The following is a 27,330-nucleotide window of genomic DNA, read 5'->3' as shown; positions in this document are numbered from 1 at the left end:
ACAAAAGAAAGGAATTAAACATGTTTGCAATTGAAAAGTGAATATGAATTACTAATCCAAACTGCATAAATCGGTTATCTTCATTGTAGCTCTCATATACTCTGACATTTTATTCTCTTTCAAAACAGGTGGTACTTGAGTAAGTTCAGTCAGTTAAAGGGAAGAGGGAGAAAAGTGAGCAAGGCCACATTAAAGAAGTTTTGGCTCTTACACTTGAGCGGGCACCTCTGTCAATTCCCTTCCTTCATGTAAATTTTTTGAGATACTTTATGATGCTTATGAAGTGGCAAAATTTACACACCATTTCTCATCAAGGGAAGAAGTTTAGGATTGCACTCTTCAAAACCCAGGCAGAACTATTCTTATTGAAGGGGAGTGGAAAGCAATGATTTTGCTCTTTTCTTAGTGAATTGATAACACTCAAATTTTTCCTAAAGTCATTGTGGTTGTGTGTTGCTGTGCTGTTCCTAAAGCCCCATATTTTCTGTTTGGAGAGTGGTGCTTTACAACCTAAATCTTCTCTATTTTAAATTGCCATAGAATTATAATTGATGTGCCCTGGGATCTCAGTCCTAGGGCTGAGATCAGTGGGCTCTGATCCCATACCAGAGGTGGTCTCCCATTTCATCTTAACAAAAGACACAAAATAGATTCAGGGGCTGAAGACTTAAGCGGTCCAACAAGCTATGGATATGTTGGAACATTTTTGATAGAAACTTTTCCTGAAGAAAAGACAAGACTTCATCAAAATGGACATTTTTGTAGAAAGCTGACCTTTCTATATGCAGCTTTTCTCTTTCCAGCTCTGAATTGTAGTTTCAGAATGTCAACTATTTCAAATAGATATCATATTTTTAATGCTGTAGTCTTTAATTTTGCAGTTTTTAAAGTTAGAAGAAAAAGAAAAAAAAGCACTATCTCCAGGTTTAATGGAGTCCTGAGCACTTACTCATGCAAAAGTAAAAGTGACAGGTTTTAGTTTCTCAACGAAGGAAGGCTGATAGGATGAGTCTGCGTGTGGTACGAAGGACACTGTATATAACGTCAGTGGAAATGTGCCCAGTGACATTTCCCTCCTCTTTATTACTTCCATTCTGAGAGGAAAAAATATTGCCTGAATATTTACTTTGTTTCTATAAATTTGATGAGGAGGAGTTAGGCACAGGAGTGTTTCACTGTCTGTGCTGCTGTATTGACAGGTACAAAGAATTCCAAACCTTATTTCTGGTGATACATACAAGGAATCACATTGTAATGCATGAATAATTTATAGAATAAAATTAGTGAATTGTTAACCTTTGTGATCTTCCAGGATCACAGAGTCTGTCACATTTTTCCTTAACTCTCACTCAGGAAAAAAAACCCCACAAAACAAAAAATCCACAGTTTTTAAAGTCTGTTCACTTTTGGTGGGAGTTTTTATTGTAAATGCTAGTGAATTCTGGTGATTATATCCTAACAAGATTAGCAAGTAAACTTTATATTTTTAGCTAAAGTTAAAAAAAAAAAAAAAAAAAAAAAAAAAGGCTAGATTTTGTCCAGCCTGCAGCCCCCTTAGGCCTGCCGTGCAAGTTGCAGGGATGCTCACATGCACAAACTCTTGCAGAGCACGCAGGTAGGGTTTGTCCCTGGCATTTCTGTGACCTGCTCGGTACAACCCAGGCTCCCTTTGCGCAAAAGGTTTTGCAGGGACAGCTGAGGAGGTCGGGCAGTCGTAGCCCATCGTGAATGCCCTCAGAAGGGAACTGAGAGAAAGTTTTCAGGTAAGACGGGGCAACACTGTCTACAAGAGCGCGTAGTGAGAGGACAAGGCGGAACGGGCTCATATTGAAAGAGAATAGGTTATGACTAGGCATTAAAAAAAATTCTTTACTGTCAGGGCGGGAACAGGTTGCCCAGAGATGTGGACTCCCCATCCCAGGGGAGGCCAGGTTGGACGGGGCTCTGAGCAACCTGGTCCCTAGTGCACGTTGTCCCTGCCCACGGCAGGGTGTTGGATCTCTAAGGTCCCTTCCTCCCCGAGCCGCCCCGTTACTGTAAGGCGGCCGGCAGGAGCGGCTGCTGCGGGGACGGAGCCGTCCGGACAGCGCGGACCAGCCCCGCTCTTCGGCTGCCCCGGTGCTCTCCCGGCCGCCGGCTTCGCCCTGGAGCCCGCTCCCGTCGGCCCCGTCCCGCTGGCCGCTCCCCCGCCCGCCGCCCCACTTGCCTGTGCCGGGTCGGGCCGAGCTCCGCCGCCGCTGCCGCCCGCTGCCCCCGCCCCGCGGGCTTTAAGCGGCCGCGCCCGCCCCCGGCCCCTGCAGCGCCTTCCTGTGCGTCAGCCCCGGGCCCGGCGCGGCCCTGCCCGCTGCCCCGCGGCCGCGCCGTCACCCGGCCTCAGCTCCGGGCCGGGGGGAGCCGCTTGTCTTCAGGAAGCTGAAAAGTACAAAAATCTTTCCCATTCGTGCTGCGAGGGCAGAGGGCCGGGTCCCGCCGCGCTGCGGGACCAATGGCATCCCCGGAGGATCGGGGTTCCCCCAAAAGCCACGGAGGCACCGGGGTCCCCACTCCCGAGCTCTGCTCCGTGAAGGCCGGTGGAAAGGCAAAGGGCAGCTCTTGGAGGAGCTGGGCAGCAGAACAAAGCGTCTTGTGGCTTAGAATCAGAGGGGTTGGACAGCAGCTCCGAGAACATCGAGTGTAACGTTTGACTAAACGCCACCATACCGACATAAGACCCACAATTTGTTTATTCCACACCTCCAGGAATGGTGGCTCCACCGCTTCCCTGGGCAGTCCATTCCAATCCTTAGCCGCCCTTTCCATGAAAAAATCCTTCCTGATGTTCAACATGAACATGCCCTGGTGCAGCTTAAGTGAATTTAAGACTCTGCTCAGACCTCCCCTCTGTCCTTCAGGTTCCAGCAAGCACAGGAGGCTGGTCACTTTATGTGGACCACATCTGGACAGCGAATTAGTAATCTGAGGAGCACCCAGGAAATAACATTGATTAGTAATGTGATTCTGTGCTGTCAGTAGGGGGAACTATTGCACTGCATTTCTTTTAAATAAATATTGGTAACTATTTGTTTTTCTTTTTACATTAAGCACACATTTTCTGAGTATCCTTAAGCAACTGCTGTCTGTAATGATGAGAAGACAGGTAGTTCATACCATTGCAACAAAACAAGATAGTAACAGGTTTTCAAACCCCTTTTTGCTCACTGCTTCTCTGCTTAATCTAGAAAATAATCCATATGGTGGAGTGGTCAATATTAAGACAATACAATGCTTCTTATTATCTGATGGAAGTATCTGTTCAGGCTTGCTTCAGGAGGCCATAAAGCCAGAAGTTCAGCTAGGTGATCTCAAAATCCAGGGTAATCAGAGGTCATTCTTCATCTGAGGTTCGAAGATCAGTTTCTGAGAAGATGATTCCTGTTCCCTTCTTCCCTCTTTTTCCCTCCACTTCCCGGCAGGTAGAGCAGTGGAGGCTGATCAGTGGCTGGGATGGAGACCAGCTGTGGAGCCAGCTGCTGGGGGTGCAGGATGCTGGATGTGAGCCATGGCTGCGGAGGCAAGAGAACCGGGGCATGATCCTCACAGCAAGGGGTGCAGGAAAATGGATAGAGTCACCTGTGATGTTACAGTGAGTCGGGGACCTCTGGGGCTTTGCAGAAGCTCGTTGGAGAAAGAGAAAGGGAAGGGCATTTTGTTTGGGGGAGGGGAATAAAGAGGATTGTGGTCCTAGGGCATTAGAGTTGGATTATCAAAGGCATTGAGGTGTGGCTGGGTGTGACGGTGCCTGAGGCGTGCAGGGACAGCCTGAGGAGGGGGGCTGTGGGGTGGGAGAGGGGGAAGTGGAGCAGCAGAGCTGTCAGGGTGGTGAGGGCAAAGGGGTTTCCTTCTGAGCCTGAAGCATCGCTCAGCTCTATGCTCTTGGACAAGGGTCGGGGGCGTGGGTTAGCACACTGAGAAGGCAGTGATGGTGTTTGGAGGTGTGAGGGAAACTGTTGTGGAGCAGGACTGAGGTAAGAAAGAGATGGTCTAGGTCAGTTTAGGTAAGCTCTGACAGAGATCTGTGTGGACAGGATCCTGAAAGAAAAGGCTTGAGGCGTGTGGTGGATACTGCTGGTCTAGCACAGGAGGGGGCTGTGGAGGAGGCAGTGCCTGGGCTGAAAGGAGAAGTTTAGGGACAAGGAGCTGTGGCTCACACTCAGTGGAGTTCCGTGAGCACAGATAGAATAGGCCAGGAAAGGTTAAAATCACCATTGGGTTTGATGGGTCAAGGTTGATTTTCAGTGTGTAACGTTTCATTCCATTTCAACCAACACACCGGTGTTTCAGCACTGGTCAGAGCAGAACAAGGAGCGAGTGTCTACATTATGTGGGCTCTTTAGGGGAAGAAAAGGTCTCAGGAGATGGAGAAGGAATTCAGGACATAGTAATCTTCCCATCAAAAGTTCACAAAGTTTTTTCTAGGAACACTGAGCCAATTTATTACTTTGATCTCTCTGACCAACCTGTAATCAAGATTACCATCTCTTATGTTTGGCCCCATGTCATTATACTCTTTGACTAATCTTTAATTAGAGTATGTGTCATCTGTCTTTTACATAAAGGAGACATTCAGCTTGTGCATGCTCTACATGTGTTATGTCTTGTATCTGAACTGTTCATAGCTTTTTTTTGTGCATTCAGAACATGGATTTCTGGTCTCGGTGAGGCGAGTAGACACTGTGATTGTGAGGAGTTGTCCTGCTGACAGTGTAGTTCCTTCTAGTCAGCACAGCATAAATCAGTAGATGTGTGTGCAGGTCACATCTCTTGTTGTCCTCTGTTTGGACAAAAAAGACAGTAACAGCAGTGTTAACATAAAGTTACACGTTATAATAATCTGTTTATGAATGCTGGCTAGAACTCCTATCTCTGTGTTTGTATGTAGCTAAAAGAATAGGCATTATGCTTAGAAAAAGAGAATTTTGGCTGTTTGGTGGTTCTGAACTGCTGAAATACTTACTGCTTCCCCCCTTCCAATAATAAGTGAATTATATGTGGAGGTGATAAATGCACTGAAGATGTGGGGGGACAGATAGAGATAGTGCTAAAGGCAATCTTGCCCCTGATACATTGCAGCTGTGTTAATTACCAAAGAGTGGGAGCAGCCTTGCCTGCACGGCTATGGGTGTGAAAAAAAGGTGAATTAGCTGGTGGAATGCTCAGTTTGAATCTGCTGGCATGCTGTGAGGAGGAAGGGACTGGAGGTTGTGTGAGGGACAGGAAGGAGCGAGCCAGAACTGCAGAAGGAAGAGAGAAGGAGAGAAAGAGCCAGAGCTTCGTGGAGCTCCCCATGGGATGCTACCTAGAAAAGGTATGAGAGACTTTTTGATATCAAGGTGCTGATGCTTGAAATGTGCTTTGGTGTCATTTGTACTTCCTCTGTCATAAAGATACATATCTTGCCCAAATTCAATGTGACATCAACTAGAACACAATTAACTTGCCACATGGAGAATGATGACAAATAAGGAACTATAGAAAATGCAGTTTTCTCTCACTGACTTGGGTTCAGGTCTCTGCTTTCAGGGTGGTTTTTCCTTTTGAGACTGCAGTCTCTGGCTTTGGGGTTTTTTTGGTAGGAGTAGGTAGAGTGACCACTCAGCAGTGCATGAGCAGGTCAGGATGAATGCCTTGTAGGTGGAGGACTTTTGTCCTTTTTGCTGCCCTGGCCCTAATGAAGGGTCCATGCCCATCCCTGCTACTGGGGAGAGGATCTTCTACACCAGTTCACAGCAAGGTCAAGGTGAGAGGTTCTGTTCAGCTGGGACAGTAGGAATTTTCATCTTTTATTGTCTGCGATGTTTGAACAACTGGTGTGTTGTTTTGATACATGCCTTTTTCGTCACTTTACCTCTTGATGTCACATTTGCAATTTTGCACTGGGTGCTTCAATGTGTATCCTGGGAAACTTGGAGGTGTTTATTCTCAAAAGAAAAGATTTGCGTAGCTCTGGTGAGGTTTTTCTTAAGGAGAAAGAAGCCTATGCATCTTGTAGAAATTAAGGCCAATGCCACTTGGGGTCCTACAGTCACCATAAAAACCTCTACACTGACAAAATCAAGGTAGGAAGAAATTACATTAAGGTCCTCAATTCCATCAGAGTGCCAATCTGTCATTGTTTATGGAAAGGACACGTGCAGAGAAATGAAGGAAGCACGGGAAGAAGTGAGGGTAAAGACAGCAGTTTAGAAGAGGCAGGAGGAGAAGAAACTCTGGGGGCCTTGTATTAATTACCTTGTAGTATAAATGAAAAATTGTATATGCGGAGCACCACTGTAAATAAACTTTACCTTGTATGTCTACTCCAGTCATCATTTTTTCAGCAGTTTTCAGTTCTTGAAATGTGTGATTGATTTAACCTGTCCACTTCCTGAATGATATAATGTAAATTAGTATTTTATTTTTCCAGAATTAGAGTCAGGTGTCCTTTTTTTGGTTGTAATTAGGTAAATTGTTAGGAATGCTTATAGTGTTATTTTAACAGGCTTTTTCATTCAGTACAGTCTGTGGGAGCTCAGGAAGCTTTTCTCTTATACAGCAGCTTCCCTGACAATTGGTAATGATCACTTTTTGTTTGTGCAGCTCTTGAAGACTTTAAGATGAGCAGTTTCTAAAGTAGAGTGTGAGAAAGGAATACAAAATCAGTGTTGGTGAATGCTGTGGGGTTTTATATGTGCACCTGTGAAGTAGAGCTTGGAGGGAAAAATGAAGACTCTTGCTGGTGCAACTTGGTTAGTGAACATGTCAGTGTTGGCTGGACAGGAGAAGTGAGAATTTTTTTCATAGTTAGCTCACTTGAGATTTGTGCTGTCAATAGTTGCTGGAGTTCTTACTGCACTCCTTGCCTAGGGTCAAGATGACCATGCATAATGGTGATTTCTGAGCATCTTAGGAACGCTTTAATTATGTAGTCTTAGAGGAGTCCTTGAGTTTTATTAAGCCTGCTAGTGTATGCTAATTGCAAAAACCAGTTTGATGCCAAACAATGACTTCCAAATGCAAAGATCAATAATTTTAGAATTAATAATGTATTGTGGAGTGAGAAGATAACTTGGTTAATTAATTTAATAAAGTGTTTTCACAGGGGGAGCAATTAAGCTGAAATCTGATCATCTCTGCTTGATAATACTTAAAATATTATATACTGAAGTTACTGGTTTTAACTTTCATGGTACCAAGAGGACTTCTTGATTTATGTTATTCTCTGAAACCCCTTATTTTGGTATTCTTTGTATAACAAAGCACGCGTCTTCAGAAGTACTGTCAGCTTGTTGCTAGGCTAGGCAATAAGACACCCACAAATCTGAAGCAGTTGTACAATTGCTCGTAAATGTATTGTTGGATATCACAAGCAGGATGGCAATCCCACACTTGCTATGGACTCATTGTCTTCCTTCTAGGTTGCACAAAAAGTGGTATTTTATTGGATTCTTCTATTCTTGTCCAGCCTCCTATAAAAAAACCCAGGTCAGATGAGATTTTATTTCTGTAAATCTGCTTTTTTTTCTGGACCTCAGCCTCTCAGCATGCTGTAGATAAGGACCCTTGCGGTGGGAAATTTGGCTGCAATTGGCATATTCCCCATTCAGTGCAATTCCCATAGCAGCAGGGAAATAGGAGCGTTATGGATGAGTGTAGCCATCCTGCATTTTGAAAGTTTCTGAATTTCCTGGCGGCTTTTTATAAGATATTTCAAAATTTTCAGATTAAACAATTTTTTAGTACGATCAGTTCATACCAGAAACAAAAATGGGTTTGTTTTCACTGGGAGACAATTGAGATGACAAAAATAACTGAGACTGTACGTGGAAATTTAATGTTGGAAGTTGTTCTGTTGATGCAAGCTGTATTCATATTGTTCCCTTGTCTTCAGAAGGAGAAGGAAAAGTGATTCTAGGGCTGGCTAACATGAGGTGAAATGCCAGTACGTGAGAAAATAGCTTGTGGCCACAAAAGCATGTGGGTAAAGCAAAAGCTCAATTCTTTCATCAGTTTGTGGTTATCAAGTTCTTGTCTTGCACTGCCCTGAAACTGTTCTGGTCATGAGGCTCCTGTGGAGTGGAATGGGTGTCCTTTTGTTTCTCATGGAGAAACAGAATTGAGATTCAAGCAGACCAATTGCTTGTTCACTGCAGCCTGGCCACTCAGGCAGTCCTGCATTGGAGTCCAGGGATTTTGTGCTTAAGAGGAATAAGGTGTGATGTCTGATACAAGCAGAAGGAATCAAAGCCCGGTTATCATCCTAGGAAAAGCTGAGGGCCTTTGTCTTTGGGCACAATGACGCTTTCATTCCTAGTCTGGTTGAAGTGGCATAGCTTCAGCTGTGGGAACAAGTACACCCTCCCTCCGTAGGACTCTGAAGCAGACTGCAGTTTTGGGATTGCAGCAGTCTGCTGGGAGAGGAAAAGAGACACTATGTCTGGGTACCCTCAGTCCGGTTAGGAAATGATAGCAGGCCTTTGAGTCCTGCTGAGTGCTTTAAATACTGACTAAATGGTTCATTTGCAATGCAGTGCATGAATTTGAAGGGGAGGGTGACGTTTGCAGCAGGAAATCCTCCCTGAGACTGGAGAGTGTCATGTGTTGTGTGAGATGTTCTCTGTGTTAGAGCAGGCTGAGACTCCCAAACTGGAGAGTCCCAAATCAGAACGGGGTTGGGGCTGAAGTGGGCAGCAGGCTCTGAACAAAGCTGGGTGTGAGCAGCACAACCAGCACAACTTGACTGGCATCACTTGGACACCCACAAATTCTGGGCATGTAGAAGACTGCACCGAAATGCTGAGGATGTGCTCCTCAGCTCGGCTGCCAGATTTCATTTTAAGTGCATTTAGGATCTTATCTTGAATTAAAAATGGGGCTAAGGTTTGTGTTGCTGTGCTGCCCTGTGGTAGACAACCAACTCCTGCCTTGCTGCTGCTCTGTGCATGTGTCGGGTGGATGGGTCACAGGAAGGAACTGCTCGAGTGTTTCTGCATCTGTCCTTGTTATGCCTTTGTGTGCAGGGGAGCATCCCAGCAAGCACTCTGCTGTTAGATTCCCACTGGTTAACAGGAATTAAACCAGGGCTTTTCTTCTTCTACCCTGTGTGTCTAGTAATGTAAATAGAGCCAAAATATGAAAATGGTGGTACTATGTTAAAAAAGAAACCATAAATCCCTTATTTCCTGATGTCCTTTGAATCTTTTATCATTTCTGATACTTCATTACATGTAGTTATCACAATTCTTGATGCTTTGAACACAGAATAAAAAATTCCTTTTTGTATAATTGGCTCTAAAACCAACATGGGTGGAAATCTGTGATCTCAATTTTCCTCCTCTCATGTAGTTCAGAATCCCTATCATCAACCTGGTGAGAATCTGCAAGTGAGAATTTCAGACAAACTTGGTGGTGAGACCATCTAGACCAGTGGTTTTCAAGATTTTTGTAAGGCCTTCTAAACTTATTGGAAAAAATTTGAGAATTGCCTAACCTCTTTGGGGGAAAAAATGAATCACAAATTTGTTGTGGAGTGCCACCACAGTAGTTATCATTTACAATCAAAATAACGAGGCAAAGCTTTTGAATTATTATCATTTTTCCAGTGCTAATTTTGTTTGGTTCTTTCCATACCAAGGAAGGTACAGATATCTTCTAAAAACATCTTGCTCTGAGTAGAGTTGTTTTGCAAACTGCTCCGTGAAGGTTTATGACCTACTTGTGACCCAGAGAAGTGCTGCACCAACACTACAGCAGTGCAGATAACTTACACCACGAAAACTATCTTTTGTCAAAAAAGAAACCACTGCATTCTCTGAACTCTTGAGAACTGAGCAAGAGGTTCTCAGTTAAATTCTGGTGGTTGTGTTTTGTTTTTTTTAAGTTTGTTTTGCAAACCCTGTGTTGCTGTTTTTTAAGGTGCTTTTACTGAGGAGGAAATAACCTAAAGCTGTATTTGCACGGTTACAGCGCTGGGAGGTGCAGGGCACTGAGAGAGGCGAAAAGGAGAGCTATTATTGGAAGTTGAAGTGTTTTGTAGTACGTGGCCCCGTTTGCAGCTTCTTCTCTTGATGCTCTAGAAATAGAACAGGCAGCTGGGGGGTTTTGCCCAGCCTGCTTGCCATTGCTGGGAGAGGTGGCTGCCCAGTGGCTCCATGACTGGGGTGCCTCAGAAGGGACCTGCACAAGCCCTTGAGGGAGGGAGGCACAGCTGGAGTCTGTGTGCTGCGCACTTCGAAGGCTGCATCTTATAAAGTGCTTGGTTCCTTTGTGTACAAGTATTTTTTTTCTTTAAATTGAGCATGTTGAAGCCAGGACTCTTAAGTGCACTCCTGTAACGAGGGGACTGCCCTGTCTGAGGAAGCCAGTGATCTCTGCCCAGTGGTGACTCCAGTGTCACCACCTATGAGGACAAGCTGTACATATAAAAATAAAGTTCACACTCCTAAGTATTTCAAGAATATTTAGCAATAAGAATTAATTATGAATGCTGACTTAAATGGTCGTACTCAGCTGATGAGAAGTACAATCTTGATGCGAAGCATTAAGTTTTGCGTGCTTCTGCAGTTAGATTTGAATCCTCTGTCTCAAACTCCCTGCCAGTGTTGTGTAAATCATACCATATGTTAGGCATCTTCAAAAGAAAACTGAATAAACCACACAGTAATTAAAGTGGGTTTTTTGAAAAATCAGACTTTTTTTTGCTTATTTGAAGATGTGCTGTTTTGCAGTTCTGCTGAGAATAAGTATCTTTACATTGCTTTGTGGACTGTGTGCTTTTTTTTTTTTTCTCAATAGGAGAATGATTTTTCTGAATAAATGCAGAATCTATGGTCTTTCTGCCATGCCCATTAGCATTAAGAGGGGAAACAGCTCTGAAGGGAATTCCCAAATTCAGCATATTATAGCTAGGGGACAGCAAAGCCTGCTGTTGCTGTCTTGAAACTTTTTTTGTTTCATCAGTCTGAAAAGATGTGTGTGTTGATAAGTTTAATGAGGCTCTCAAATTACAGGAGGTTATGTGCTGATGTGGGACTTGTGCAGTGACTCAGAGGTGGCAGCATTTTCATGAATGCATTTGTTTTCAAGCAGTGTGGTTATGTTGCTGAGTCCACCAAGATAAACACTGTGTTCTCCATGTGGCTTTCTTTACCAAACCCTGGTGTTGTGCAAGGTAATGAGTAATTAGCAAGGAGGCAGCTATAAAGAGTTATCCTGATGTAATTACTAAAATTAAAAGAACCATATTGCCATTCAAAAAGAACCTGTTGAGGAAGACAGTACCTAAAATTAGGCTCTAGCTCATATTATGGACAGAAAATAGTTGGACACTGAATCATAGAATGTTTTGGGTTGCAAGGAGCATTGAAGACCATCTAGTTCCAGTATCCAGTACAAGTTGCATTAGACCAGGTTACTCAGAGCTTCAGCCAACCTGGCCTGGAGCACTGCCAGGGATGGGGCATCCACAGCTTTTCTGAGCAGTGTCTCACTGCCCTCACAGTAAGGAATTTTTTCCTATCTCATGTAAATCTGTCCTCTTTCAGTTTAAAACTGTTACCCCTCATCCTATAATGACACTCTTCGATAAAGAGTCCCTCCCCATCTAATCTGTAGGATTCCCATAAGTGCTGGCAGGCTGCTATAGGTTCTGCTGGAGCCTATAGCAACCTGCCTGCACTTATGGGGATCTTTTCTTCTCTAGGTTGAACAACCCCAACTCTCTCTGCCTGTCCTCATAGAGAAAATGCTCCAGCCCCCTCATCATCTTTGTGGCACTCCTCTGGACCTATTTGACACAGTTTTTTTCCAAACCAGTTTTTCCTCCCATAGCTACTTCTACTTCCCTAAACATTGGTTTGGCTTTGTCCTCTGCCAGCTGGGTAGGACGTAGAGGATCTCTTGAAATGAAGCCAAAGTAACGGGTGTGATGAGATGTGTTTAATTCCAGCATGTTCCAGTAAAGCAAGTTGGGTCTTGCTCTGAGATTCAGGCTATCTAAGGACTTGGTTATCCATGAAAACATGAGATCACTATTTCTCCCATCAGTTGAAGATAGCCTTTCTGGGTATGGAAAATTGGTTAAAGAGAATGCTTTTTGGAAAAGGTGCTTCAAGCAGTCCAGGAGCAAAGGCAAGGTTCAAATCGTAGAAGACCTTTTCTTTCATCAGCGTTCAGGTTTGTCTGTGTCATAGTATCTGCCAGATCCTAGCAGTAAGCACTTCTCCACTGTAATAAAACATTTTACTCATTCTAGTACTTTACTGTTTTGGTATTGTGTGAAAAGGGATTTTTCCAATCATTGTTCCTTTTATGTTCTTTTTTAGCGTTTATATCTTAATATCTAGCAGATGCTCTTGTTTGACCTGGAGGAAAAAAAAAAAGTGTGTTGGTAACAACACAGAGTGGTGAGTTTGTGCATAGGTTTTGCAAAATAGAAGTATTAGATTAGTGTGTAATGAGCTTTATTTCAGTAAAATTTCCCTCTTGCGGTCATTCCCATCCATCCTATAGCCAGCCTTAGGACTGTTGCCACTCTGTTAATGTGTGTGTAGTGGTGATGCTTAGAGGCCCTGGCTGCATTTTGCTAAACATTGTGTGCATGTCTCAACCCAAGGGTGCACTGTTCAGAGGTAAACGGGTGTGCAGTTGGATAAACACTGAAAATGCAGAGAGGGGAGTAGAAGGTGAAAGCAGAGCAATGATCAGCATTTGAAGCAGTAGTCAAGTTGCTCAGCTGAATCTCTAACTCAAATTTTGAGGCGAAGGCCCTTGAGTAGAGCTCTTGGCTTTCAGTGGCTCCATTTCCCTACCTGTAAATTGCATTGTTATATCCATGTGGAAGGTGTGTTTCCTTGCAAAGTTCTTGGTTTTGCATAAGAATGCTATTGTGATGGCACTGGCGTTATTTTTGTTAATAGGGGCTTTTATAATAGGACTAGAACTGTCTTACCAAACTTTTTTTTTCCATGGAGACTGTTATTAAAATCATCATAATATGAATAAATATGGATATTTGGGTACAGCATAGGTAATTTTAAAGACCACCTCTGTCTCTATCTGTTAACTTGTGTTCTTTCCTTATTTCATTTGTATCCCTGTTACTCTTTTTGGTTTTTTGGGGAGGTGTGCTGTGCCCCTGACACATGGATCCCAAACAGCCCGAGTTTCCATTGAAATTCATGTTCTCGGATATGATACGTAAAAAACCCAGGAAATACTGCTGAGATGAGACCAACAAGTGACTATGGGTGTAATTTGGCAGGTTTAGTACTAGAAACGTTTACAGGCATCTTCTAAACTAGGTTATTTATTATTGTAGTTGTTCACACTGCAGTTTCTACTCAGTGTTTGTCTCATGAATTCCATGATTTCAAGCCTCAACAAACGAAGACATTAAAAAAAAAAAAAAAATCTGCTAAAATTAGCATTGAAATAAACTCCTTGTGTGTAACTTCCTTAATCCTTCTGTGCAACTTTAATGATTCAGTTTTTCTTGCATCCTCCCCATTGACCTTGACTTTATGGAAAGCATCTTTGAAATACATATTTAAAACAGGGTTGGGGGTCAGGAGCAGACATCCACATATGCTCATCATCTGGAATTCAGTACTTTCATGACAAAACAGGGTGTAGCATGAATCTGTTTGGATATAGTATTTTAATTGAGCAAGAGTTGCTTGTAGAGACACTGGTCAAGTTGTGTTAAGGGTTTTTTAATAAGGGAAAGGATGATGCAAGTGCCAATTGTTGTCATGCTGAAATACTGTAGGTGTAGTTTCTGTGGAGGAATGATACAGTCAGGGCTAATGTCTCTGCTATCTCACCTGCTTGTTATTTGAAGGTAGTGAAATACCATTTCATTGCATATGTTAAGACTTGCCACTGTATTGTTTAACTACTGTCAGATGAATATTTAATTTAAAGGAAATATTAAAAAAACCCAAAGACTTATTTTTCAGAGCTTCGTCAAACTACTCTCACCTAGAAATTGTGCCTGAGTTCCCTTTAAATCCTCTTGAAGTTCAATAAGAGAAAGCTTGTCAGGATTTTGAGGCTTGTTATGTATTTAGACAGCTCAGCTCATAACTCTGGCTTAGAGACATCCTGAAGTTCATTACCCATCTTTGTGCTGCTCCTCAGCCAGAATTGATCTAGCCTGGTTCCCTGGCAAAGCACAGCTTTGTCTTTCAGTGCTGCACTTGAATGTACAAGCCTTTTTATGAGCAGGTGGTCTTACTTGCAGTAAAATCACTCCTTACAAAGCCGCACAGTGAAATAACGATGAAGTCACAAATCTGCGGGTATGTCAAAATGAGAGTGGTAGATAGCCCTCTGCTATAGGAGTGTTTCCAGAATAATATTGAGCTTCTCAGTAGGGACTCCTAAACTGGGAAAACCAACAATTACAGTACAGTATTTATAAATCTAGGTGATGTCAAAGTTTCCGTTGTGGAACAGAAAGTGCGGGATTTGCTAAATCACGTTATTGCTGTGAAGCCTGGTAATCGCTTTTTTCTTGTTTCTTTTCTTTTCATCACTATGCTAAACGCCCTGAGCTATCTGTATAATTATTTCAGGCAGCAATTCACATTGTTAGCTTATTTCCCCTGGGTATGTTTGGTGCATTTTTGAAAGTCGATTTAAAAATTGCGTGGCTTCATTCAGAAGGAATATTGCAGTTTCCATTCAGTTTTGCCTTATGGGTGTCTCTAGCACTCTGAATTACCAGAGGCACACAGCTTCTTTGGAAGCCTGCTGTGGAGTGGTAGGGCACAGCCCCACAGGAAAGGTGGTGTGAACACATCATGGCTCTGGTATTTGATGCTCCAGGTGAAGAATTGCAAGTCTGGGAAAAGAAAATCATGTTAAAGTAATACCTGCACTTAGTCACTGAGTCTGTAAAGGCAGATACCACTGCTTCCACTTCGTGCATTTGCAGGTGATTGAGCAAGGCAAGGAGCACGGCCAGCCTTTGTCACATTTTCAGCTGTTAAATTCACTGAAACTTTAGTTGAGACTTGAACCTCTGATTTTTCTTGCCATTAAATAAAAGCACCTGGAGATTAGAAAGCTGGGTTTAGAAAGCTAATTTACTAATTTTGTATTTTCTGAACCAAAGCTAGTTGAAGTGATCTCCTCAAATCTGCAAAGGTCAAGGCTGCACAGTGTGCTGATCTCTGTAAATGGCAATTCAATGGCAGTGGTAACTGGTGAGCTCCCTCCTGGGCCTTGCTGTGCCCTGCAGCGTGACTGGTAGCTACAAAGATCCTGGACTGTGCCCAGTGGCTTGTGTCACAGCAGCACAGCTCCTTGGCCACATCTCACCCAAAGGCTTGGAGAGCAATTCCCCAAATCCTGGCAGCACTTGTGTTCAGCCTCGCTGACTCTTACAACCGCTGAGCTCAGTGATGGCTGAGCTGCTTCCCTCCCACCTACCTTTCCTCCTTTTCCCAGCTACGAGCTCTGAATCCAAAAATGTGGCATCACTAGCATGCTCCTGCCAGAGCTAGTGTCCCTTGAAGCTTTGCCATCTGTAAGGATGCTGTGTCGTTCTGGGTTCAGAGAGAGAAGTCCTCTGAACAGCTGCTCTCATCTTACCAGTCCTCAAACACTTCTTCCAGCATTAACTGCTTAGCCAAAAACCTTCCCCCCACGATGCTGTTGTGTGCATTTCCATTTCAGATTGCAGCTCCTGGTGCTTGGTGCTTATGTCTCGTGTCACACCTTGCTAGGAAACAGGTGCTGCTTTCTTTCTTTCCCCTCAATTACTCAGGTGCTTGTGTCTAAAGGCCACCACGGTGGTAGCATTCAGATGCTCTCCTCTCCCTTGAATCACCACCTTACAGCTGGTGGATGCATTGATCTGTGTTTCCATATCGATTTGTAATGGATTTTTTGTATCTGTTTCACCATGGCCTCAGCATTTAACTTGGCTCTTACCACTTGTTAAAACCAGAAGAACTTTTTTTCATCTTATACAAGGGCAAAAGTGATTTAACATCAAGCTTTTCATTTGTTAAAGCTCTTCTTGTGATAGCTGCGGAAATGCTGTTATGACTGAGCGGAAAATGTAGGTAAATACATTTGCAGTCCAGACATCTGTGCTCTGTTGTTCTGCTGTTATCTTAGAAGACTTGTTCTGATTTTAATTAAACTCCTTGTTTAATTTTAGGAGAAAATGTTTTTCTGTGATCTAGTTGTTATAATGCAAAATTGCCTCAATGAGTAAGAGGAGGAATTCAGGGGCTTAGCCTACCGTGTGTATTGCAACATGCTAAATGCAAGAAATTGCCCTCTTTACTGGGTTTACATTTCCTGCAGGCACTTGAAGTACAGACCACCTCAACAGTTAATCCAGTGTAAAGCTGAAGGATCACTGCCTTGCCTGAGGAAAGAGATAATAAGACTGCACTTTAAAAATGTGATGATTAAAAATATGGGATCTTACTAAAGAATTATAAGCAAGCCTCCTGCTGGCCAAACATGAGGAACCCCATTGAAATACTTGATTTGATTGTGTGTGTGGTGTAGATGATATTGCTGCTGAAACTGGCTTCCAGCTTTCTGCTAAATTCCTGCACAACTCTGAAAAAAGCTGTGCAGGAGCACACAGAGTCGGGGCTAGTGGACTGTACAATTAAACGCTTTTGCTGATTTACAGGATTCTAACTCTTGATCAAGATGCATGACATCTCAGATAATGCCAGATGTCTTGCTGATTGACTGTTGGATAAACACAGACTTCATGAGGATTATTGCTTGGTTTTCATAGTACCTTGCATGTTTGACAAACATCCCATCTATGGACCTTGGGATGCTCTCCAGATTTGCCTCTGTAACGGCTTGGGTTGGCTTTGAACTTCAGAGAAATAAGGTTTCCTTTGTGTGCAGGTGGTGGAAAGATTTCACAGGTTTGTGCATCTAGTGAAAAATGTAAGGCCTTCACATTTACAAAGGTATCTATTTTTAAGCCATTTGTAGAATCCAGGAAAATTTTGCAGGAAATTTAATTTCATTGTGTTGCCATGTTGAGGGTAGACTGACTCATGAGTGATAAAATTTTGGATGTGTTTTTAATTCTTACAGAGTTGTAATCCAGGCTCATACGATCCCGCTGGGACAGAGGTGATGTGATTTCTTCTAGTAAATGAGACATATAAATGGAGTCCACTTTTAGGGAATCCATAGCACCAGAGGATGCTGCAGGTGTGAAGCCACACATTCCTGCAGCTCATGCCAAGCAGTGGTTCGTAAATGATACACTGGGACACCCTTGTATGTAACTTGCCATCAGATGATGTGAATCCTCTGACAACTCCTTACTACACTGAAGCAAGCATTCTTGGAGTAGGCTGCAGTACTGGAGCCAAGCAGTTAATCAGGTGTAACATGAGGTTTTGACGTGATTTACTGCCTGCTGGTAGCTTGTACTGGGACTGTATTGTCTTTCTGTATGTACTGTATAATAGTTTTAAGCTGTCCTTAGACAGGACCCTATTGTAAACGTGCTGCCTGGCTTAACTGGGATGTCCTGTAAAAATATGTTAATAAAAACTGAAGTAATTTTAAAGGATCCTATTCCTACTATTTCTGTTTCCCAGACTAGTCCCACCAGTAAAGTACAGGCTATGCTCTTTAACTCTTGCTGTGCTGGTGCTTTGCTTGTGCATGCTAGAGTTGTAATTCTTGTTTCAAAGCTGATCAGTCATTGTGTACCCTCTCACCTGGCTGCTGCTGTGCCTGAGTTCTCTGCTGCTTTGTCTTGCACAGTGCAGAAGGTACCAGAGAAATAAGGCTTGTGCTCAAAGGGGTCACATAAATTTATTAAGACTTAATTTATTTCATGTCCCTTCTAGTCTCGGTTTACTCAGATCTGTGGAGTGAGTTCTGAAGGCAATGCTTTATTTAAGTTAAAGGAGTTTTGACACCAAGGTAACTTGTGTTTGATATCTGTATTTGCCAGGTGTTTGTAACCTGGGGTGGGCAGGTCACGGTACAGCAGTAAACCCTTAATGGGGTGCAATTTTCAGGAGGATACACTGAAAAACCTCATTTGTTTGGACAAAGACTTTCTGCCTGGGGACACATCCTGAAAATGTGAGTTCTTGCAAAGAGAGGTGTGTTTCTTTAGGCAGGAGGATGCACTCTAAACCCAGAAGGTGGGTTTAGACATGCTGAATTAAATTTTAAGTAAACAGATGCAGAGAGGTGCATATTGAGGTGCTTATCAGGGAAATCACTGCACTTTTTAGGCAGGGTGAGACATTCAGGAGACTCTCAGAGGAGACAGAGACCTGCTCGAAGGGCTCTTGTTTCGTAACCTGCCTGTGGTTCCTGGAGGGGCAACACCTCAGTTAGAGGGACTCGCAAGAGTAGCAATAAGCAGACAATGATGCTTTGGAGGAATTTCTGGTTCCTCTCTTTCTTCTTCTCACCCTGGAGCTCTGCAAAGTCCAAATACTCTGGAATATGGCCACCAGGATTTTAGCAGGACCTCAAAGGGATCTGCTGGCAGCTCTAGAGAAACTCCTAAATCCCAATTTAAAATAATGTGCCCCGCCCCCCCACCTGCCTAGCTTTTTTTTTTTTTTTTTTAAGAGAAAATTGTAATATCCTTCCTTTTGTGAATTAATATGCAATTTTGAGTGTAAAGCAGGCATTTTTAGTAATGATTTGAATTGCTGCCACAGTTGGAAACAATACTCGTATGTTGGGTGGGGGGTTGAGGAGGGTTGTGTGTCTGCAGCTGTTGAAGGCCATTAAAAAGTGACCTGAGCCCCCCTGAGAGCAAGCCTGGCATTAACTGTAAATTGATATACCAGGTCTCAAACACTAATTTCAGATTTCTGCATGGCAGGGTTTTGCTAAATGTTCTTATTCTAGGTATTCTGGTTACACTAATCTTTCATGTACTTTTAAAAATAGACTGCACAGCAAGTGATCAGCTGTCGGTACAACTTAATAATTGAAGAGTTAATCCTTCAAATTTGAAACAGAGGGAATGAATTCCCCTGATGTATTTCCAACATAGTAGTTTATTTAAAGTTTATCTTAAAAAAAGAAGGAAATAAAGAAGGACAGTTTTGATTTTTATGTTACTAAAGGAGAAATTATTTTTCTTGGTTGATTTTTAAATTAAAAAATTTATGTGGTCTTTGCTCTGGGAAATGTTTATCACTGAATGCTACAGGACCTACTGTTGTGATTGTGCTGCTCAAAGTTTTAGCAGAGATTGGAAAAAAATTTGGCAGACAAAAATATGGTGGGTTCTGACTTAGGTTTGAAAGAATCTTGCAAGCAAATGTCCCATGACGCAAACTCTGCTTCCTTAGTTCTGCCTTTTTTTTTTTTTTTTTCCTTCCCCTTGATCTGACTAATTTAAAGTTGCTGCAGTGGGCTTTAAAAGATGGGTGTGATGGGTATTTTCTAGGCATCAGTAACAGACGTGAAGTTACTTGATTGAGACGGGGAGCTGAGCATCTGAGGTGAGGTACTTGCAGAGAAGAGAATTCCTCGTAAAATCCCAGATCCGGTGCCTCAGTATTGCAGCAGAGACAACGTAGAGGCATTTAACTCTGCTAAAAGGGACGCTGCTTGTGTGGGGCTGCGGGGACAGTGGCAGAGACCCAGCACCAGGGCAATTCTTCAGGAAAGAAATGAACAGTTTTGAGGTGGCAGAGAGCTACAGGCAGCTGAGTCCTTCAGGCAGCCTGAAGGTGGTGGCAGCTGTCTGGCTGGCAGGGCTGGCTCTGCAGCTTGCCTGTGTTTGCAGTTGCTTGACTGCTGCCATGTGAAAAAGAGCTGCCAGAAAGATTTGAGAGATAAAAAGCCATATTCTTGGGTTCAGGGAAGTGCTTAATTTTTTTAAGGCCACAGTTATTATTTCTTTTGGTTCCGGTGAGTAGGATAAGTTCCAATGGCTCCGGAAGCAGCTGTGCAGGACAGTGTTCACCTCTTTTCAATGGGAATATAGAGCTGATGGGTTAGTGTGTACCTTTTGTGCACTTATGAGGTTTTTATTATTATTGTATTATTATGATAATCAATTATTTTTATTTTTGTTGCTGATTTTTTTTTTTTTTTGGCTGTTAGCTTAATGAAAACACAAGGAATGGAACCTAATTTTAACCATCCAACTGTCTTCAAAGCAACCACACCAAAAGCAATCATGTAATATTGCATGTAAATGAGCATCTATGAACTTGGAGGTGAAATACAAATTGCTTGTTTTCAGTAAAAAAGGCTCTTGCTCTCCCTTAACTTCTTTTTATTTTTCAGCTCCTGTCTACACGAGTTTGTATGGGAGTTGCACAACTTACTTCCAGCAAGGCAAAGCTGGAAGTTTTCCTGTTCATCTAGAAAGGTGATGAACCATGGCCCTCAGAATACAATTTATTCACTCCAATGTGTTAATCACGGTAGTCATGTCTTGCAAAACTTTTTGCCCTAACTTGCATCTAAATTTTTCATTGTTGCCGTTCAGATTCATCATTTGTTTCCCTCCCCAAGCCAGAGAGATTTAGGAAGGAGTCGTGGCAGAAGGTTAAAACCTGTTGTACGACTCGGTCTTTAAGCTGCGTGCCTTTTGCATACAGTAAAAGCATCAGGGATTAATGAAAGCATTTTAATGGATTTCTATGTTCCTGAATCATAGCAGAACCATGAGGTCACTATGGATAGCCTGACTACCAGATTTTCAGGCTGAGTAGTGGTCCACTATATTATTGAGTAGAGTTTTTTGATGCATTTGAAAAATTACCTGGTAAATGAATTGTGGTTTTATGTTCGCACCCCCCCCCCTTTTTTTTTAATCCTGTGTAAGATACACAATAGGTCCAATCAAAAGAACTTTAACAAATACAGAATTAATCTTAAATTTAAGTACAGATTCATGTGCCTTCTATCCTTTTCAGAAAAAGTGAAGCCACTCTAAAATGTCATTTCACACCACCTGTACTCTCTGGACTCACATTCATTCCCAATTGATGATAAAAACGTGCCTATAAATACATTCAAGAAACACCACCAAATTAAAATAATCCTGTTTATTTGAAGGTGAGGTCAAAAGACCAGTTACATCTGCCTGTGACGTGTAGGTTCTCTCTTAGCATGTGGAGCAATTGTTCTGTGTGATGCCTGGAGCCAGAGAGCTCAGTGCACTGAAAGGTGATGTAAGAAATGGCTGGCAGGGTAGAACAGAGTGTGGTCTTGGCCATGAGCAGTTTGGGATGCCTCTGCAGCCTCTGTGTTTCAGTAAAGCAATTTAGACTAAGCTGAATCGGAAATAAGTTAATATTTCTAGTCATTCTTTTAACAGCCTTAATACATTGGCCTGATTTATGATCCCCATCAGATTTCTCTAAGGAGAAGCTGTAGGAAGCCTCCTTTACCATGGATCTTGAGGAGTACAGGGACCATGTTGTAGGCTGGACAAAGCGGGCTTCTTTTATCCTGTACCATGCATGCCATACCTGTATCTTATCCATGTGGCTTTACACAGCCTGATTATAAAAATACTGCAGTCTGAATTACCTTTATTCTATCACCAAATTACCAGTGCAGAAGGCTTGGGAGTCAAAGATTCTTACAGCTTCCGTGCCACTAGTCCATGATAGCATTTTCACTACAGTGGGCATTGATTCTAAACACAAGACCAAAAAGCATCTAATAAATTTATTGATGAAGTGTCACCATATGGATCACTGTCATGCATACAAAAGATAAGTTCAAGGGTGTAGGGCTCATAGCTCTCTTTCCCTCTCCCTTTACGTGCTAGGGACCCCAGCTTCTCCCTTGGTAATGATATCCCAACTTCTTCCTTGGTAGTGTGATCCCTTGACTTCATTCTGGTGTTGTCCTTGGGCCTTAGGCTGAGTTTCTTATGTTTCCTTGAAAGTGCTCTGCACTGCTGGAGGGAGCCATAAGGAGTATTTAGTGCACATGTAAATCAGATACAGCAGAGCACAATAGCCCTGTTCATTGCTCTGTTTATAAAGTCATTAAAAAAAATGAGAAGAGTGACTTCAAAAGAGCAGAATGAGCAGAACATATCTAAACTCCATTAGAAAACTGGACAGAAATTCACATTTTCTTATAGGGTGATAATTGTTTCTCATGGGGACCATATGGAGCCTGGCAAGAATAGCTGAGATGAGACTAACAGTTTTAGACATGAGCTTTCTTTAACCAATCATCAAATTGGTTAATGGCTGTTTTCCCCCCACCATAATCAAGATGAAGCAGCTGCAGTGAAACACTGCAGTGGATAACACTAGGAAAGACTTTCCACTTGGGCATAAGTTTGTCCATTTTGCAATGACAGCAAAATGTCCAACGTTGTTCTAAAGAAAAGGGCAACACCTACCTTTAGGCAGACCTTGGTTACAGGATTGCAATTTTTTGTACAGTCTTTGTTTGCAAAAGATTCAGGGCTTGCAAAAATGCAGGCCTGGAGCAGGCAAGGTTTAACACATAGCCCTGTTCCAAACAGACTGTTGTAGGGAACTGGGGAGAATTCACATCTAATTACTACTTTGTGTATCTTTTTTCCAATTTTCCTGATTTAGTTTCAAAGTGTAGAAAACACCATTTCCCCCGTCTTTTGATTGCCCAAGTAATTTTGGTTGTTAAAATACATTTTGTATAATTTCTCCACTTAGCCTTACAGTGCCCCCTTTGAGCATCTCTTTTAATTATACTGAATCAAGCTATGGTTTTGCTGGCTTAAAATATCCAAGACTGTATGCCAGTAGCAATGTGTTTGGCTACTGCCTTACTCTAGTTCTGCCAAAGCAGGAACTCCATAGGTTATTCATTCCTGATTTTTAATAACTTTTTTTTCTTTTTCCCAGGGTATCAAACCTTAAAATGAGAGATGCATGATTCAGCGTTGGTTTTGATTGACTTTCAGACTTGTCTATCAACACGTTTCTTCTTCTATGCAAAAATAGTGCATAGGATATCCAAAATAATGGAAAAAAGGAACGGTGCGCAATTGCTTTAGCAATGAGAAGAGAACGGATTGGAATTGGCTCAGCATGGAAATATGATCGTGGTGAATAGTAAGCCTTGCAGAGAGTGTTTACAGCTGTAGAGGATGTTTTCTTGTAATCTCATTCTTGCCTTTATAGTTATTACATGGAATAAGTGATTCTGTTTGCTCAGGAGGTGTCTGTGTTTGGCATCCCGTGGAGTGGGAATACGTAATGCTGTTTTCATTTCCTAGGAAGCGTATGCTGGAGGAAGAGAACAAGACAATGTTTAGCACATCCTTTGTGCCAGTAAAATGAGTTACCATACATTACTGTTGTGTTAGAAAGCAGCTATAGCTAAGTGATTAACAAGGGAAGGGGCAGGGGAAGGAAATGCTGCTCAAGGTCTTTTAATACAGATATTGGAAGAGAACAAGCTAAAGAGCAAGATTTTTTTTTTTTCCAAACAAACAAACTTGTTTTTTTGTTTAGTTTTTAAGTGCCTGAGCTGAAAAAAGGTGATATCTGAGATCAGTCATCAGCCTTACTTACTTACTTTTATATATATATATATATAAGGCAGGACTATAGGAAGGTATGTTGTCCCTAGTTAAAATTACGAACTGTTGTAATATTAAATTAAATGGGTGATTATGCCTCAAAACACCAGCTCTAAGGGAACACCAGCAATAAGGACTAAAAGATGACTTCAGCTTGTGGTAGGAGTCCTTGTTATGCTCCATTCCACTCTGGCTGTGCTCTTGGCTTTGTCAAAGGTGGTTCAAGAGTCAGTCTGGGGCTGCCAGCCAGAGTTCCAGCTGCTGTAGTTGGTATTCTCTTAAGTTTGCAAGTTTAGCTGGCATCTGGAAAAAGGGATGCTCTTCCTTTCTTTTTTTCAGCTTCAGCTTTATTTCTGTGAATAATATGGGAAAATGCAAGTTGAGAGGAGCAGTTTTCTCAGCTGTGTCAGGGTCTTCTGCTGAAGAGGACAGAGGAGCTATGTGTCCTAAAGGAAAAATTTGTTTTTTCAATTGTAACTGGGTGTTCTTTTGTTGGATAAGAGTGTGGTGGTGAGTTTAACCCTGTATGAAGCAGTGGCATGATCCTGCACTGTGCTTGGGCTTTAGGAAGCTGGCCTTGCTATGTGCTTTTTCTGAAGTACAGAGATAAAATATTTCTAAACAGAATGCCCTGAAATGTGTCTGTTTTAAATTATCCATATAAAGTGGACAAGGGATTATTACGGTAATAATGATGTTTCCATCGCATCTTTCTGTAAATAGCTTGGAATCTGAGCTTCATGATGTGTTTGGAGTGGTGGCAGATAAGAGGAGCATCAGAAAAAAGCCCAGGCTTTCCTGAGGAAGTGTTAATGCAGCTGCAGGATCAAGCTAAAAAGTGATGTCCTTCACCACCTGATACCTGCAAAGCTCCAGGGTAAGTGCATGACTTGCAGAAAGCGGTTTATTTGCTGAGTAGGAGTTCTACCAAATTTCCTAGAAGTTTGTTTGGAGTGGGGAATGAAAAAGCAAGAAGCATGACAGGCTGCAGAAGAATCTCGAGTGTCACTGGCAAGTAAGAGTGCATTTGCCCCCTAATTAGTTGAGTTTTGCTTGCAGAGGGTAGGATTTTGTTTCTGCAGATCGCTGAACAAATTAATTGCTGTTTCATACCCCTTTTCTATTGCAGCCCTTTTTGGAAAGCTTCAAAGATTAAACCGCAGTATTACTGCGAAAGTGACCAATGCAGGTGCAGTAAGAAAGGATTCTGCCCTGAGGGGAGGCGTGGGAAGCTCCGGTGTAACACACTGGATGTCTCAGGAGTGATGTGTCCGTGATTAATACGTTCAGGAGGGGCTGTTGTGCAACAGAACACTGAACAGGTCAGTGAGTAACATTTGGAAAGCCTTCCTTCGGTGGACTGATAATTATGCAGGGCTATTAGAAATTCGCAGGAGATTGTTCTCTGTTTTGGCTAAACCAATAGACATGAGTTCAAAAGGCTTCATAAAAATCTAATGCTAGTAGAAATCGTTTCATTATTAAGAAATTGCACAAAAGGCTTTTTGTTTTAAATTAAACACCTCTATGCTTTTTGTAACAATATCGCAGCTGTAGACTCCTGGCATAATCAAAAGACAACAAAATAACTAATCAAAGGATAAAAAAAATCTGTATAAATTCACCTCATAAATGAGGTGAAGGGACTAGTTTTCCAAAAGGGTTTGTTTTAAAAACTGATGTGATATTTGGTTTCTGGCTTTCAGCATGGCTTTTAATTTGGAATCCTCTCTCCTTGAATGAACGAGAAATAGCCAATCAGTACATCCAGGTGTGTTTGGCTTGTTACCTTTGGCACAGAGCTTCAGCATCTCTTTTTAGCTTTTAGGTACACAAGCCTTTTAGAGTGAGGATTTCCTTTCTATTTTCCAGTAAGACTCCAGGACAGTTTCCTTTAGTCTCTGGGTTTGCAGTGACAGCCCTAAACTCAGCCTAGCTGGCTGAGGCAAAATTGCATCAAATCCTGAACATTTTGCAATCTAAAGTCCAGAATTCAAGTCCAGCCACTGCCACTCGGGATAAGCTCATTCCTTCTGGCCTGATCAATGCTCAGCAAATAAAATCTGGCTGTTCAAAAGATTGAGGACATGATAAACTCAGACACTTGCCCGTATCACAGTGTGGATGTTTAAAGAAGACCTAGTTGTTCATTAATGTGGATAGCCTTTAAAGGAAGTCCTTCCTTGCATCTGAGCTCGATTAAGGCCTATTTCCTCTCAAACTGCACTGTGTAAGGTAATCAGGGTTGATATCCTAGTTTCTGCTCTGGGGAAAAAAAAAGGCAATTTTGCTTGTGAGCTTTGAAATCTCAAAGTGGCAACAGTTGGTGAGTGTTTGTATGAAATGTGCAGTGGTCTCTGCAGTGCTCATTCATTCCTCTGAGCCCCTGTCTGCTGGAATTTCTCACATGGAAGAGTTATCCGCTCTTTAAACAAGAAAATGTAAATTAAAGTCTTTTGTAGGAAACGTGCTGAATAAGGATCTCCTACAGCCCTAGTTCTGTATGTAGGCTGAGACAGTTCCTGGACTCGAGCCATTCATTTTTCTCCCTACAGTCAAAACCATTCATTGTAGCCTACGTAGCTTTACTGAAGCCTACCAGCTTTGTTTGCAGTAAAGATTCCAGCCTTTTGGTGACTTTGCTATCTTTTCCGCTATGCTATCTTGATACAGATACCAACCCTAATTCTTCCATTGAGACAAATGTGTTTTAGCCATGCTTTCACCAGATCACAGATTCTCCCTTGCTAGATATGGAGCAGTACAGCAAGGAATTTTGACCAGTCTGGACTCTTCTTATTATTTCTGTATTAAGTAAATGGGTTGGGTAAGAGAAGCAGACACTGCTTCCCCATCAGTTTCCCGATATTTAGAAAATGTATGGCAGGAACCATCCTCATGCCCTCAGTACAGTGCATCTACCTCTCACAGGGATGGGTGATGCATCGGAGGAAAGGTTTGGTTTTTTTATCTCATTGCCTCAGGACCCCCACTGCCTTTACTTTTTTTAAGGCAAAAAAAGGTAATTCATCCCTTAAGCAGGCACTTCAGAGTTCATGGATAAATTGTGCAGAAGAACAGGCAGCTTTTAGCTCTTTTCTCTCTCGGCCGTGCTTTCCTGAAGAGAATAATCATGGAAACCATGGTTGAGCCCTTTATAGTTGTGTGTGTTATATTAAAACAGTAAATCACTTTCATGAATGTGCTTTTTTCAGTGTGGAAGCTGTTGTGTATTTAGTACAAAGTCAGCTGAACATCTCTAGTTACTTCAGAGATAGTGTGTCCTACAGATGCTTTCAATTAATACTTGTTCATGGTTGTCTAAAGCAAGTAGCCAGTCTGATTGTTTAGTAAGTGTCAGCTAGAAATATCTCTATATATGCATGTGAAATTTCAGACCTGTTGTGCTCTTCTGGGTAATACTCCCAAAATGTCTTGGCATGGGGTTTTAATTTATTTTCTTCTCTCTTCACCTTTTTTTTACCCCATATTAGAAGTGGGCACAATACCCGGGGCTTTTGTGGGATTGTCAGCCCCAAACCTGTACATCCGTTTGAGGGAAAAAAGGCAGTAATCTGTGTTAAGCAGTTATTATGGATTTTACAGAGAGTATTTTCCTTTCAAAGCCTGGCTCAGGCCAATTCTTCTGCTTCAAATTAGAGTTCATTTAGGAAGAGCACTTAAATGTGAACTTGGTTTAGGAACTTCACTGGCTGTAGCCCTTTGAGAAGTAGCAGGGCCTTTTTAGTTAAACCAGTAACAGAGGTAAATGTGGTTTATTTACT

At 42.2% G+C, this 27,330-nt stretch overlaps 1 protein-coding gene across 6 annotated transcripts in view; it reads left to right on the top strand.

Annotated features, from left to right (window-relative positions):
• The first annotated feature begins 5,205 nt into the window (after window positions 1-5,205).
• Window positions 5,206-27,330, top strand: part of MYO1B (myosin IB) — a 135,746-nt gene continuing 113,621 nt past the window's right edge. For 3 of the 6 annotated variants that reach the window (XM_040069303.1, XM_040069300.2, XM_040069301.2), the window contains exons 1-5: window positions 5,207-5,344; window positions 20,293-20,377; window positions 22,866-23,075; window positions 24,269-24,422; window positions 24,675-24,867. The gene's annotated coding sequence lies outside the window, so the exon portion shown is untranslated. Of the gene's footprint in view, window positions 5,345-20,292; window positions 20,378-22,865; window positions 23,076-23,923; window positions 24,056-24,268; window positions 24,423-24,674; window positions 24,868-27,330 lie in introns of those variants that run through there. The other 3 variants (XM_058421289.1, XM_040069302.2, XM_058421288.1) reach the window with 3 other exon arrangements.

Source organism: Hirundo rustica, chromosome 7 (genome assembly GCF_015227805.2).
Source record: "Hirundo rustica isolate bHirRus1 chromosome 7, bHirRus1.pri.v3, whole genome shotgun sequence".
Classification (NCBI taxonomy): domain Eukaryota; kingdom Metazoa; phylum Chordata; class Aves; order Passeriformes; family Hirundinidae; genus Hirundo; species Hirundo rustica.
Note: the sequence above shows the minus strand (reverse complement) of the source record. Positions and strands in the feature narration are given on the sequence as shown.